This window comes from Lissotriton vulgaris, chromosome 6 (genome assembly GCF_964263255.1).
Source record: "Lissotriton vulgaris chromosome 6, aLisVul1.2, whole genome shotgun sequence".
Taxonomy (NCBI): Eukaryota; Metazoa; Chordata; class Amphibia; order Caudata; family Salamandridae; genus Lissotriton; species Lissotriton vulgaris.
In genome coordinates, this window is record NC_141694.1 from 674,124,823 (window position 1) to 674,141,260 (window position 16,438).

The following is a 16,438-nucleotide window of genomic DNA, read 5'->3' on the forward strand; positions in this document are numbered from 1 at the left end:
CCTGGATAGCTTTGAAGTGATCCATCAAATGGGGGCTGACAGAAAAAAGAGGACCCAAAATGTTAAATTCCTCATGCATTTTCTTTATGATTGATATAGAAAAAGCTGCTGAACTGAATTACACCATATTTAGCAGGAAGCTAGATCTTGGTTCACAGATTGTGGTTTTGTGATGTGATCTAATCTGCTCAGTCATTTTTGAGACAATGTAGGGTCAGAAATAATTGTATATGTAGGTGGTTAGGTCTGCAGGAGTTTCGATAGACTCTCGCCAGAGCTACGGATCCCCTGTCCTGAAATGTTGAAAATAATTGTATAAGGTGGCAGGGTAGGCATACCCTGACCCCCTAAGCCCCATGGGGGAAGCAAAGTTATTCCCCTGGGGCCAAAGAAGTAAATAAATCACCAGAAAATGCTGCACTCTCGCAAGACTCATGCCGGATCAAAAAAACTAAATGGCCGCCGGGCCTCATTCAATAATTACAAGCACCGGAGATCCCACCCAGGGGTTACATTAATGAAGGGGAGGGGGAATGTGTGAAAATTAGGGCTTAATTTAATTACCTAAATCTGGGGAACTGGGTTTGAGTCTCGGCAACGACGCTGAACATCCTGTGATTCTGGGCAAATCACTTAATATCCCCGTGCTGAACAGAAAAAAATGAATGTGTCCTCATGTAACACAACTGGTACAAAGTAAAGCACTCTGATACCCAATACCTTTGGGTCAAGTTCGCGCTATATAAAACTCAGTTAAAAAAATATAGTACATAAAAGCATAAAAGCATAAAGCGTCCAGTAGGTCACGCTGGACCAAGTCAAATTCAAGTGTTCAAAAAACGCAGAAAAGGCCGCAATTATTACCGAGGAGGGGCCAAAAGGCATCAAAATGAAGGGGAGTTGGCGGACCTAGCTGAGCCGAGCCGAGCTGCACTAGAAGAGTCCTTGTTTCCAGTAGCATAGGGAAGCAGGAAGCTGAGCCCTGCTGGACCCCACTACGGTAACAGCAGTCAGTCAGCGTGTAGCATGTAACATGTAGCTGTGGAACAGAGGTAAGTGTGTGCACAGTTGTGGTTAATTGTGGCTATTTGAAGGAGGACCACTAATTGGACAGTGGGAGTACCAAAGGAGTACTAAAGGAGCTGACGCTTGTACAAAGTTTAAGGACGTGTATAAGCTAGGTAGGGCACTGAGGGTGATGGTCCCCAGGAGAACAGGAGCCGGGAAAGGTATACAAAAAAAGAAGAAACAAAACCCGGATCCAGCATATCGGAAGAAGAGGTCACGGAGGATGTTATGGAAGAAAGGGGCAATGTGTTGGCCAGGGATGGGACAAAAGATACACAAGGCAAGATACACGCACATAAAAAACCCCGCTGAAGGAACGAATAAACCAGGACACTACTCAACAACAGCAGCCCCGCCCAAGGAGTGCGAAGGGCAGTTCTTCAGCTATAAAATCAATTAAAGACTTTGTGGGGAAATATTATAAAGGAAAGACCTTGAAGGATGGGGTTTTAATTATGGATACGAATCTCCCAGCCTCAGCCTCAGCAAAAACAGCATGTTCAATCTCTGACAACTTAGTAAGTCAAGGACACAACACACAGGTGTTGTTTGATCTTAATCTTTTCGGAGCATTATTGGACCCAAGACTGTCCCTATCCCCAAGACTGTTGCCAAGACTATATTCCTCGCCAAATGCCTCGCTAAGTGTTCACGAGATAGGGGGGGAGGCAAGGAAAGGGGGTTAGAGGAGGAGGAGCATCCAAGAATCTTTCGCCATACAAAAGAATATCGGGATGAGAGGGTGAAGGATGGAGCGGAAATCCATAAGGAAAAAACATCTGACTCCACCAGCCCATCAGTGTCCAATTTAGAGGTTACGGGGGCAACTAGTGTTTCAATGTTGGATGCGATGATGATACTACAAAATACTTTGCAAGGTTTACTTGAGGTAGCAGTATTAAATAATAAAGCCATAAAGGCTCAAAGGGTTCAGTTTAATATTATGATAGGGGAACTAAAACAAATTAAAGATCTTATGCCCACTATGATGATGCCGGTTGGTGAGGATCTTCGAGAAGGGGGAAGCAAGCCGCCCAATATACCATTAGAGAATCCCGAACCAAACGTGTATATCTCGAGATACCCAATGATTATAAAAAAATGAGTGAGAGGAGGGGCTTAAAATTACGAATCGCACGACCACGAGTGTGGGAGGGTAAGAGAAAATTTAGAAAGTCCCAACCTTCGACTCAGCAGCGGCTAATAAATGGAACTTGTGATAAAGTACGAGAGGGTGAAAAAGAGTTAGTAAGGACGGCCCAGTTAATGGAAAATAAGCAAGGTAAAGGAACTGCCTCTGATGTGCCCAAAGTGGTAGGCACAAGTAAAAAAGTAATAGAAATCCTAAGAATCCTAAGAATAAGGAAGACCCTGGTAAGCAAAGTATAGCACCAGACCATGGAATAAAGGGAAGGTTACGAGAGCGCAAGCTGTGAAAGTATTAGCTCGAATACACCCCTGAAAGAAACTTAAGCAATCGGGACCCATTAAGGATTTCCCGAGAGCTAGGGGTAAAAGGTGACTCAGACTTGTTGTTATTTTTTGAGCCGAGTAACCAGGGAATTGGGGGAAAAAAGGTGAGGAAACTAAAACCGCTAAATAGATCCCAACTGCTTTTCTCTCTTGCTAATTGTAAAAGTTAATGTGGCATCAGCTCAGCAGACCTTAAAGAGTGGGGTTTTCTGTAAATTAAAAGGGGACCGTAGTCACTAAGGTTCTGCTGTATTCCGAATTGGTAAAGTCTGCATTAATCAGAGCGGAACCTGAGTTACTTAAGGAATGTATTAGATTGGTCAAAAAGTTAGAAACACAAGGGTCTACCACACAGGAGAGACCATTTCTAATAAACCATGCATGTCTGGTACAAAGTCAAGTCAGAATGATGGGAAGAAAAGGATAATATAGAGATCACGATAAGAAATATGGATAAGGAGTCAGAGGAAGAAGCAATTTTAGCTGGAAATAGATATAGAGCTTTGGCACTTCCCGATTATGATATAAACAGGAGCCTAAATGAAATTGACTAGGTATCTGGGTCGTTGCACAGCCTAACAGTGTTATCTTGGAACGTATATGGGTTTAAAAGAATAGAAAATCAGGCACATTTAAAAAAATATTATTGATAGCTGTGGAATTGTGTACCAGCAAGAGACCTGGCTGTGTGACGATACCCAAGTAAAGGTAGGGTTTGCTCAGCAGACAAAGGTAGCAGTAAGAAGACGCTTTGGTAGGCCGTCGGGTGGGCAAGCGACATTGGTATCAACAAAAATTGCCAAAGAAGTGGTTTTGTTGAATGTAAAATGTAAATGGGTTTTAGGATGTAGAGTGTTATTGCTGAACCCCGACCCTCGGTTTGACGGTTTTATTATTGTAAATGTGTACATTCAAAATGGGGAACAGCGGTCGTACAAGGAAGAGATAGAAAAACTAAATGAAGATCTGTCAGCTATGATCGAGAATTACCCAAGAGATGCAATGCTAGTGCTGGGTGATTTTAATCACAAGTTAAACCCTGCAAGGATTGATCCTTGGTGTCGGGAGCAATTGAACTACTATAAAATAGGGAATGCAATATTTCCTAGAGAGACAATGTCAGAACATGACTCGGCTTTAGGCCAAATGTTGGGGGCTTTGGGGTTGATCTGTGCAAATGGTAGATTCAATGTAGATAGACCAGCAAAGCAAACCTTTAAGTTAGGCCAGCAACTCTGCCCAATTGATTATATTTATACTCAAGCCTGGAACTTTGAGTTGATCAAAAAATTTGAGGTGTTATCTGAAGGCGGAAGTGATCACTTCCCGTTGAGGCTGGAAATATGTGAGCAAAAGAAAAAACAAAGGGAGACAGTGTTGCCGGTTCAAGTTGAGTGTCCCAGAAGACTCACAACTAGGATTACGGAGGAATATCTGGAAAAACTGGTAGCTGTTCAACAGACGTTGCTGGTAGAAGACATCCCAAATGTATACGACAGCTCCTGGTTTGAGAACTCAATTAGAGTATTAGTGGAAACTCTGAGGGTAAAAATAAAAGTAGAAACCCCAGAGGTGAGAGGGAAAGTATACTGCATAAGACAGCGAGGGGATGCTTTGACGAGGAATGTAGGAAGGCTAAAAACTTAACCAGACAATAGGAACAAAGATTAAGGGTAAAATATAGTGTGAAATTGTGGCATAATCTCCAGAGGCAAAAGAGGCTCTATAAAATGTTGATGATGAACAAAAAACGATCCTTTAGAGAGAGCTGTTGGGATAAACTGCTGATCGCAATAAAATCCAAAGATTCAAAAGGGTTTTGGAGATTTGTGCAAGAAAGTTCAAATAAAGAAAGGGTTGCCCTGAAATGTGTGATTCCTGAAAATGAGTGGGCAAAATACTTGGGGGAAATTTATGGGGACTGGAATGAAACTGAATGCTTAAATTCAATAGTATGGTGCGGAGTGATTAAAGAAATGGAGGATAACGTTTCCATTGAGAATGTCAGAAATATTGTGTCTAACTTAAATTTGACATGGCAGCCAGCCTTGACAATCTCCCTGCGGTGGTGCTAAAAAAGAGGTCGTTGTGGTGGGCTCTTTACTTTTCAAAAATGTTCCAGGGGATACTTGCAACAGGCCAAATCCCTGAAAATTGGAGAGGCGCAATTATAAGACCTATTCACAAAAAGGTGACCTTAATTCTCCTAAAAATTACAGATTCATCAATTTGTTGGATATAGGTGAAAAGGTTTTCGCCAAATTGATCTTAGAAAAACTAAAGGAGTGGTCAGAGAGGAATCATGTTGTACCTCCAGAACAAGAGGGTTTTAAAGAGGGCCATTCGACGGTCGACCACTGTTTCGCACTCTGGTCCATTGCCGGGAAGTCCATGGAGCAGAATGGTAAGCTGTGCTGTTGCTTCGTGGACTTCCATGCGGCATTTGATTTAGTGGACCGTGGGAAGCTGTGGGAGACACTGATTGGCTATGATATTCCCTGAGAATTGTTGAGCCTGATACAACTTCTGCACACTGCAAACTGGGCACAGACTATTTTAGACACAGATGGGAGTATATCTAGAAAAACTGAGATTGGAAATGGGCTAAGACAAGGGTGTGTTTTGGCCCCTCAACTGTTTTCACTCTTTATAGCAGACCTACCCTCAATTTTAGGTAGAGCAAGGGGGGCAAGCCCTAAGATAAATGGGGAACATATAGCATGTCTTTTAAACGCAGATGACTTGGTAATTTTTGATCAAACTGAGATCGGGTTACAAAGAAAAATGAACAGTTTCTATGAGTATTGTAAGTCGAAAAAGTCAACATGGACAAAACAAAGATTCTATGTTTTGGGAGAAGGGAAATAAGATATAGCTGGTACCTAGGCCTTGAGAAGCTGGAAACTGTAGAAGAATACAGGTATCTGGGTATGTAATTTCAGAAAAATCTTAAATGGACAACCCACCTAGATGCATGTAGAACAAGGACAGCAGCGTCAATAAATTGCCTTAAGAAATGTAATGGAAGCTATGGAGAAAATCTGAAAGGCCGGTACTAAAGGCATATCTAGCTATGGTGCCCCCGCAATTTCTATATGGGGCGGAGTTACTGTTATTGGGTGGAAAACATGGTTGGGACGTAGGGGAGGGAAAAGCTTTGAAAAATCTATTCTCACTCCCTAAATGTTCAATGGTGCAAGCTGTAAGGTTAGAAACATGTGTAACCTCTTGGAGGATTACAGGCTCTATGGCATTAGTAAGATTCTGGCAGCGCTTGGGCACGGAGGAAGATCTAAAAGTCTCGCAATGGTGTAGGAGGGAAGCCTTGACGAGTGAACGATCATGGGCTAAAGGGGTTAGAAATTCCCTCAAGATTGTTGGTAAATTGCTGAGACTGGATGTAAGTCCTGTGACCCTCCAAATGGAACTTACAAGGAAGGCTCTTAGGGAGGTAGGATATGAAGTATCCCGAGCCGAGGACCAAGATTACTTGGCGATGAAAAAGTCGGTACAGTTTATGGCCCAGGCCTGGCTAAAAGACACACATTTTCCTTATATGGATAGACTACCGAATAGATGGCTGAGGACAGAAGTTCTAAGACTAAGATCTGGATTGAATCCTTATTATTGTAATACCAGAGTAAAATTGGAGATGATAGATAGCATTGGAAACTGTAAGTGTATATTGGGAACTACATGCAATATGATGCATATTTTATTGGATTGTACAAAGCTTTTAGAACCACGAAAAGAGATTTTATGTCCCATTTTTAAAAAATACGGCATACATAATAGACTTGCTGCAAGTGTCCTCCTAATAGAAATGATGAATTTAGATATTACTTGTGCACTGGGGAGATATATGCAAAAAGTTAAACAAATTATAAATTTTGACTAGCTCAAGCCGTGTTCGATCCATTTTAATGAGTTATAAGCCATGTATTGTTTTAAAGTTTTTATGTAACATTGAACTGTTTTTTTAAATGTTTTATCTATTTAAGGGCAATTGCCTAAATAAACTTTGATTTTTGAACTTAACTGAAGTGTTCAAGCCAACCGTGATGAAGCGTGGATAGGCTAAAGTCCCAGCTTAGATCCACTGAAGGTTTACATTCTCAGGTTTGTGCCAAGGGTACTGTTAGTGTGGAAGATTGCCAGGAGCAAGGCATTCATAGTTGGAGGCCCTCAGCATGTTATGAGGACAGGTGGTCTAGAGTCCCACATTGGTGGTCTACACACACAATAAATGATTGCTGTACAAAGAGACAAAGTTACTGAAGCTTGCACTTATTTTCCATGCACGCAACGCAATTCCAGTTTGACCTGCCCCATTCTGCGTCATGAAGACACCAAAAGCTTGAATTTAAGAACTGTAGAGCCACACCAAGAGCTCAGGACCTAAGAGGTACCTCTTGGGGGTCATGGACTAACTGAAGATGCATCCAGGAGCTGTGAGGAGCCTATTATGTTCATGAGGCTCAGATCAGGAGGCCTGTAGACTAACTCTTTGAATCACCCTGGGGTCCTGGGTTCAAGAAAGAGTTGCAAATCCAGTTCTTTCTCCTCAGGCAAGATGGCAGCAGGCAGCAGCTCAGCACAGCAAGGCAACAGTTCCTTTAGAGTAGCAGTCCAGGAGAGTGGCAGTCCATGTGCAGCACAGCAGACCTTCTTCATGGTAGAGTATCCACTGGTCCATAAGTGTACTGAAATGGACAGTGTGTGAGGTCCTTCTTTTTTACAATTGTTTCCTGGTTCTGGAAAGTGGAAGAAGCTTCTAACTTTGAAGTGCATGGAATTCCCTGCCAATCCCGCTCTGGATCCAAGCTCTCTAAAATGACACTGCAGGATTGTCAAGTCTTTTGTGTGGGAACTGGAAACAGCTGATTCAGGTGTGAGGCTAGGCCCAATTCCTCCTTCCCATCCTGAAAGTGATGGCCCATCCAGTCATACGTAAGCTTCCATTGTGTGTGGCTGTTTAGAACAATATTCAAAGCCCAACTACCAATTGCACCCAGTCATATAACCAAAGACAGACTCCAGGCACCAAATGGCTATGGCAAGAAAATGATAACTTACTAAAAATTGCATTTTCAGAATTGTAATTTAAAATCCGACTTCATCATAAGTTAGGACTTTAAATTATGATTCCAGTGACACCAAAAAAGAACCAGTTATCTCTTCCCATTTGTAAATTCCACTCATAAAATGTAATTAGTTAACTGCAATTATATCCTACGGGAGAGACAGGCCTAGCAGTAGTAAAAACAAATCAAAGAGTTTTCCACAACCAGAAAATGTATTACTTAAAACTTCATGTGCAACTTTTCAAATACATTGCACCCTACCATTGGGGAAGGTTTGAGCCAGGCAAAAGGTATTCTTTGCCAGGTCAACATAGCAGTTTAAACTGCACACACAAGCTCTGCAATGGCAGGCCTGAGACATAATTAAAGGTTTACTTAAGTGAGTGGCACAATCAGTGATGTAGGTCAACTAGTATCATTTACTTTACAGGCCCAGGACACATGTAGTGCCACTTTACTAAGGAATTACAAGTAAATAAAATTTGACAATCCTGTATAAGCCAATTCTACCATGTTTTAAGGCGAGAGCACAAGCACTTTAGTACTGGTTAGCAGTGGTCCTGTGAGTTAAGGAAGGTCTATAGCCAAGTGACATAATCAAAATATGTTTATATGGAGATCATGGTTGATATAGCCTACATATGAGATTGAGAATGGAAAGTCCAACTATATATAGATAATCTCAAACAATGAAATATTCTCATTTGGTTTCATTGGTATATATTATATACATTTATCAATTCTTTTAAGATTTACATATTTTATATTCTTTTAGTGTTTTTCTCTTCTGTTTTCTTTTCTTTTCTTATAGTTGTTTTTCAAAATAACAAAAGTCAGTTAAAAGCATACAAAAAAAATACATAACCAAAAGACATGAGATTGAACAAAATGTTGAAGGCAAAGCTGTAGATGTCACAACGCGCATTTCGGCTCTTGAGCCTTCTTCAGGTTCCCGTCTATTGCTCTATAAAATGTAAAAAAACATATATCCATATATCAATACATTTACACGACAGACATATTATACACAGTGGACTTAAATACATGCACATAATATATACACTTATTCAGCTATGTGTCTTCATATAAGCAGCAAGGTAAGAGCATTATTTAACGAGTATGTCTTTCAAATATAGATCTATTCCATCAAATTTGAATTTTAAGACCATTTTGAATATTGTCTTTTTATTTACATATTCACATGATTACATGATCTGTATATCAAAAAATGATGAATGAACATTTATTAGATATGACAATTGCAGTAGGACCTGAACTCATATTCCCAAAAAAATTAATATTGAATGACATTCTCTAATTGTAACATACTTGTACCAGACAAATACTTTCTCAATTCATAAGAGAAACATATCAGTAAATTAGGAGAACATCACTTGACTTGATCACTTTCACAAGCATATTCTATATAGTGACATTAGCGAATGGCGTTATCTAATATACATGACAATTTTGCTAAACCCCGAAATCATTTATTCAAAAAGTAATGAGAGAAACATGTTGGTCAATTCTGAGAACATTCATAACTTGATCAGTTTCCTGAACTTATTCTGTATAGTGACCTTAGAAAATAGCATTCTTTAATTGTGGCAAAGCTATAAGGTAAAAGAAAGCTGCTTATCACATAAGTTGAGATGAATATGTTGGGAAACTCCACGGACATCACATGACATGATCTGAAAATGATATTATGACTAAAAGCTAAATAGTACCAAGCCTAGATAAGCAGAAACCTGTAAGATTTTTGCAACAACACATATCGTGATTACAGAGTAATAGTGTGGATAAGTGCCTAGCAGCAGCATTTGAAGATAAAGAGATACATAATATACCAACTCTATAGTGATCATATGAGATTACTCTACTATACTTACAACAATTGGTCTTGACCCATACTTACAAAAATGTGTGCAAACTCAGACCTAATTCTTAGCTAGGATGTGATAGGTCAGTCGATATTTAGGGTTTCTTGATATCTATAGATGTAGGATAACAGAGCATTAATTGATATAATGGCTCTAAACATTTAGAATGTGGATAAAGTTACAAATTAGAAATTAGGGACAAACAGTTCTCTAAGAAGCCTGTCTTCTTGTGCCACAATAGAGTAGTTAATGATATATTGTTATACCTTCAAACACAGGTAGATGAGAGCGAAGAACATATGTGTTGTAGTTGTCGACGGATGGGGGTGATATCTATTAAATAATAAGCACGTATTACTGATGCATGTTCCCATAAATGATATATGATAAAGAAATCAAAAGGGAAAATATCATACAGTTACCTAGGAGTCACTAGATCTGGTCCTGTCCGTTATCTACAGTTTATTGGCACTGGGGGTAGTATAGGAATGAACTCGCTGAACATGGAAAACAAAAGATGTCTATGAAGATTCTGCCCGAAAAGAAAAGAAGGCGATAACAAATTACTCTGTTGATTTTAAATACATATGACCGATGTTGGATACAGTCTTAAATGTATGTACCTTCACAGTTAAGTTATACGGCAAGTGGATGATGAAGATAAACGATAGTAGCATCAAAGGAATTATTCATTATCTAGAAATGAGACATATATACAGAAATATATTTAGTCAATTTGTTAAGAAAGCGACAACTGTGAATATGTTACATATGCTTATCGTATAAAACAGAAAAAGGGTACAGGTTACCTGGGGATAGCCAGAAAATTGCTTCCCGAGAGTTGGGATCCGTGTAATAATTAACGTTCATATTGCCATATCTGTGGATAAGGATATATATGGAATGCAATGAACAACACACTTTTCCAAAAGTCCATGAAACAGATATATATATACAGCATCGTATGTGCCACACGAATGGAGATGTGCTTGTATCATTATAAGCGCCAATTCATATAATATTGGCTAATCCTAGCTCAAATTGAGAGCTTCGTGGTGGCTAAATAAGTTTAAAGATGCCCTCATATATTTAAACAAGTTGTTGTTTGCGCATGCCTTTAAACGCGAAAAAATGCAGCGTGGATGAGTATAGAGTTATAAATTTAAAATGGCAAGCACAAACGGATAAACCGACAGATTGGAAGAGAAAAGAGAGGGGAACGCCGTAAACATTTTATCTCACCTGCTGAGAATGGCTGAAGGTTTCTAGCTCCCGGAATTTAGAAGAAACGGCCGCCTGTGACTGAGGACGCTGGATACAAATAGCCGCCTCCTGAGAGTAAGCCACCTTATATGCTACAGGTGATATCAATTAAGAAGAGGAAGGGAATATACATAAAAAGAGGGCTAATACTGTGTTTCGAAAGTAATAGATGGAAATAGACGGAGGACTAATGGATGTCTTTTTGGACGAATCAAAGAGTTGATGAAATGACGGAGGAAAGAATAAAAAGATTACTAGTGAATGAGTTTTGAGAGTTAAAGATGGAGTAACGAACAAAGAAAATAGAGAAAATAAATGAAGGATTAGTAGGAGTGTTTAAGACATGTTGAGTAAAAAACTGATATATAATGTAATTCAATCGATCAGGGATAGAAATGAAAATAAAGGAAGAGCAGACAAATGTATAATAAAATTTACATTTCAGAAATGGGAAAAGAAACATGAAATTATTTTTCAAAACAATAATAATAGAAAATAAAAAATAATGAATAATCAGTCGACTGACACTGTCCTTGTTTTGTAATTAAGATGGAAAGTGAAATATTAAACTGGCAAAGGGGAATAAATAAATGATTATATATTAACGATTTAGATAGAAAATAAATACAGCATACTGCTCTGCCAGATGAGATGAAGAACAGTCGACCCGATATGATTGTGTTAAAAGACTTACAAAATATGGATAATCATAATAGATTATTCCCTACAAGTAAACTGATAAACTAGTTGTCAATTATGACCATAGCATGCCCTACGGTACCCTTATTATTTAGATACTATGTATATTTCTCATGTGATGTCCCTGAGTCACTCAAGTCCTTCATATATTTCAAGTTTGCTATTTATCATAAGCCCCACACTCAAAGGGCCCGATTCACAGAATGAATTTAAGACTAAATCCTAAACTTACTACTATTTGGTATTCACAGAATGCACTTACTACTTTCGGGATTCACAAAGTGAACTTACTACTTTCGGGATTCACAGAACGAACTTACTACTTTCGGTATTCACAGAATAGATTTAAGACTACTAACTTTACGTCCGCACTCGGGCCGTAAATTCCGGCCCGGAGGCGGAGTTTCCGGTTTGGGGCCGGAGCTTACGGCCCGGAGGCGGAGCTTGCAGCTTGGAGGCGGGGCTTCTGGCTCGGAGGTGGGTATTTAGCCATGGCTGAAATCTCCACCTCCGGCCCGGAAGCCCCGTCTCCGGGCCGTAAGCTCCGCCCCCAAGCCGGAAACTCCACCTCCGGGCCAGAATTTACGTCCCGAGTGCAGACGTAAAGTTAGTAGTCTTAAATCTATTCTGTGAATACTGAAAGTAGTAAGTTCATTCTGTGAATCCCGAAAGTAGTAAGTTCACTCTGTGAATCCCAAAAGTAGTAAGTGCATTCTTTGAATACCAAATAGTAGTAAGTTTAGGATTTAGTCTTAAGTTCATTCTGTGAATCGGGCCCATAGTATTCATACATGATATTTGTGTGGTATAGGTCATACAGAATTTCTTGCTGAGTATATATATTGATTTAATTCTAAGGGTGTTTAGGGTTTCTTAATATTGGGACATAGATGTTCAACAATGATTCATACATATGTTTCTGCTATGTTAGATGATCGCTTGATCCCATGGGATCTCAGAGTTTAGTCCATTATTAACAGTGTTAAACATGAATATATGGTAAACCTCTTGTTTTTTTCTTATTTTGTCACAGCAGAGCCCTGCTGTCGGTACAATTTTCTCCAGTATGTACCAGCGTATGTCATCTGGTGAATGTTGTTTTTCTACATAGTGGCATACCAATGGTGCAGCCATTTTTTGTGTGCGGATAGCCGATCTATGCTCAGTCAATATGGTATTCATACACCGAGAGGTTTCCCCCACATATGCCTTTTCACACGGACATAGAAGCACATAAACCAAATTTTTGGTTTTACAATTTGTCATACCCTTGTTTTCAACAGTTATTCCATTGTGGCAAAACGATCTGCTCTCTATGGCAAGTGGACAAGATTTACACTTTCCACATTTAAAGTTTCCATTGACTGGATGTGAATCGCTAATGCTTCGTTGGAGAAGTGGTTTGTCTTTTGGCATTCGAGATCTTACTACTATGTCCTTGAGATTTCTGTTCTTTCGATAGGCAAACATAGGTTTTTGTAAGGCCTCTGTGGCTTGTTTGTTGATGTTTAGTAAATGCCAATTAGAGCAAATAACCTGTCTTATCCTTTCGTTAAGGACAGAGTGTCTTGTTACAAACACCAGATTTTGATCAGTAGTGTTCGAATTCCCTGAGAGTAAATGTTGCCTATCATAAAAACGTGCTCGCGTATATGCATGTCGAATAATTCGATGAGGGTTTCCACGGTTTTCAAATTTGGCCTTCATTTCTTCAGCTCTCCGATCATAGTCCGAGAGTTTGGTGCAATTCCGGCGCAATCGCAGAAATTGCCCGAAGGGGATTGCATTTTTTTGGTTTAGTGGGTGAAAACTGGTATAATGGAGGATAGTATTGCGAGCAGTTGGTTTTGTATATAGGTCTACATACAACTGTCTATTCTCATGTTTGATCATGATGTCCAAGAACTCAATCTCTACATTACTATAGTGAGATGTAAATTGCAGATTTTCATCGCAAAGATTAAGCCATTGTGTGAATTCTAGCAAAACTGGTAGGTCATTATTCCAAATAAAAATGATGTCATCAATATATCGTGACCAAAAATGGACTGTTTCAAAAAAGGGGGCCTCCTCTTTGAAAATGTGCTGATGTTCAAAGAATGCTACATAAATGTTAGCAATAGTGGGAGCACAAGAGGCTCCCATGCTAACTCCTTTTGTTTGTTTGTAAAGGGACCCCCGAAATTCGAAAATATTTGCAGGGTCTAGTGAGAACAATTCACCTGGCGTCTTCAGATGAATGTCTTTTATATTTGAGTTTGTTTCCTGCAAGAATTCTAGAAGGTAATCCCATTCATACTCGGCACAACTGAGCGTCAGAAACCAAGTCGGTGCTCCAAGATTCCTCAACATGCACTTGAGTTCCACATGATGTCGATACCAAGATTCATTAGTCCCACATTAACATGCAGTTAGGTTTATTAAATTGTATTTCAAGTGATGCTCTGGTTCTTGAACGTTCTCCTGAAATCCTCTTGCTGATATATTCTGCAAATTAACTCCAGTTTTTACAATATGATTCACAGCACATGAGAGACCAGAAAAGTCACTCTCAAATTATAGATGAAATATATACACTGATGACATCTAGGGTCTCCTGAATGAAGTCTAGTAGATATATATTCAGCTGCAGGTATTCGCAAAGGCTGGTCGTCATACATGCCACCTACTCTAGTAGGAAAAAGATGTGAGGAACACGGAGCTTCTAAACTTTTCACCCACACACTTAATAGAGCTCCTTTCACCTCCTTCATTTGAAACAGATCAATGGCATCACCAATAACCTCTTTAGAATGGAAATAGTGAATACTATAGTGTTCATACATTTTTTTCTGTTCTGGACAGACCCACCTTCTCAATCTGTCCTGCTGATGGAAATGTCTGATCCTCCATATGCATGATATCTTGCAGGATTTCTACATTTCTATAGTAAACATTATGTTGCACCAGATAAAGAGTTGTTTTTACCTTTGGTAAAATCTACTAACACCATTTACAAGCATTACAAGTCCTTCTTCTAAATCTTTATCTACCTCTACAGTTTCAATATATTTTGAAACATAATGGCGGGTACCCTACTCTACCTTTTAGACCTTTCTGCAGCTCTGTTGGTGGCAACTTGCCCATCTTTGGCTCCATAAGGACTATGGACTGAAATGGATGTATACTTTGGATAAGAGTGGAATCATAAATATTTAAACCTTGAAGCACCTCAGGAATGGCAACAAGTTGTAACTTGTCATGCAGAACTCTAGCAGGAATTGTATTATCTTTTAATTTATTGTAACAGTACTTACATATTTATATATATCTTGCTGTATGGACAAGTCAAAGTGTTCTTCTACAAATAAGTACACAGCTAACTTTTGCCAGTTATCCATATTTTCTTTTTCGCTTTTTAAATACAAGTCAACAGTCCATGTTTGAATCTTGTAGTGAGTGCAACGACAACTTATACAAACATACTTTGTTTTTTCAGAGCAACTGTGTTAACCCCTTCGATGCTGATGATGAGCTCAGCTCGTCATCAGCTACGGCGCTCGTATGCTGATGACGAGCTGAGCTCGTCATGTAACGCGGCTTTTTGAAAATAGCCGCACACAGCGGGAAAAGCCGCCGCAGCGATGCGGTTACATTTTGTAATCTCTTCTTCAATACTATCAACTATAATATCTTTGTCCTGGTCTGTAACTCCTCCTGTTAACAACTCTTCATTTTCCCTATAGTCATGCTCAGGACCAAAAAACAAAACTGCACCTCATCACAAACCTTTTCTATGTCTGCCTCAGTACCATGCAAAAGTGCTCTCTTCATTTCTCCTACACATAAAGCAGGAGTTTTCACATAGTGCATCCTCCCAACTAAAGTTTGCATTGTTGAGTGGTGTACAGCTATCATCCTGAAATGATGAATGGTACTATGGCACACTATCATTGATAAACAAGCTAGTGAGTGTCCCTGCAAATTTGTATGCTTTCTAACCTTGCAAGCAAACAATCCCTGTAAAGTGCTTATTTTGTGTTTTAAACTTTATCTTTGAAAGATACGTGGGAATTTCTGTAATATAGCAATAGATTGCTATTGAAGACTGCAAACAATACTACAATTCCATTTATATACAGATGCCTTCCTTGTACATCTTCTGCAATACTGTGTCCTACATTTCCAGGTACCATTACCTCTTTCACTATACGTATGCACTTTTTCCTTCCATAACATCTTCCTCTTTCATCAATAGCATGACCTAATCTCTTAGCCTGGAGATAGCTTTCTTCGTTAAAGAAAGTCTTTGTACTAGAAGTATGTATTCATTCTCAGCTAAAAACTATATAAAAGTTACTTCTATCCAATAATATTGTTTTCTGGTTTTGTCTCCTCATGCACAACACCATTTTGTCAAGAGTCTTTATTCGATTTATAATCAAAATGAAATTCTTCCTCTTCAAAGTAAAGGCCTTATCAACTACTCTCTCAACTTGTTCTTTCTGTTACAGTGTCTCTCTCCTTCTTCTATACTTCTTCATAGTTCTCAGTAGATTTACAACTACTCTACTACAAAACATTTTGGCTCTAATTTCCTTAAACTGCTTCTGTCTCTTGGTTTAGGTGTGTCCATCAATTGTTACTTTTTTTCCTGTTCTTGTTATATAGATTTTATCCACTCTTGTTCTTTCCTGTAGTTTGAATGTTATTTTCATTATTTTGTAACCTTTGCAAATGTCAACATATATTTTAAAGAAATGACTTTGTTCTCTTACTACAAACTCTTTTTTCTTCCATCACATTTTCTTCATTTTGCACTTTTTGTGTCTCAGTTCTGCATAGATACTGTAGTTGCTTCTGTTGCTTTTTCCTCCAAGCTTTTGTCGGTATTCTAAATGTCTGTATTTATGTAGATATTGTTCTGTAAAAAAATAAGTATATTTTAATTTGATTCTAGCCAATGTACCAACTACTTTACTACTGACT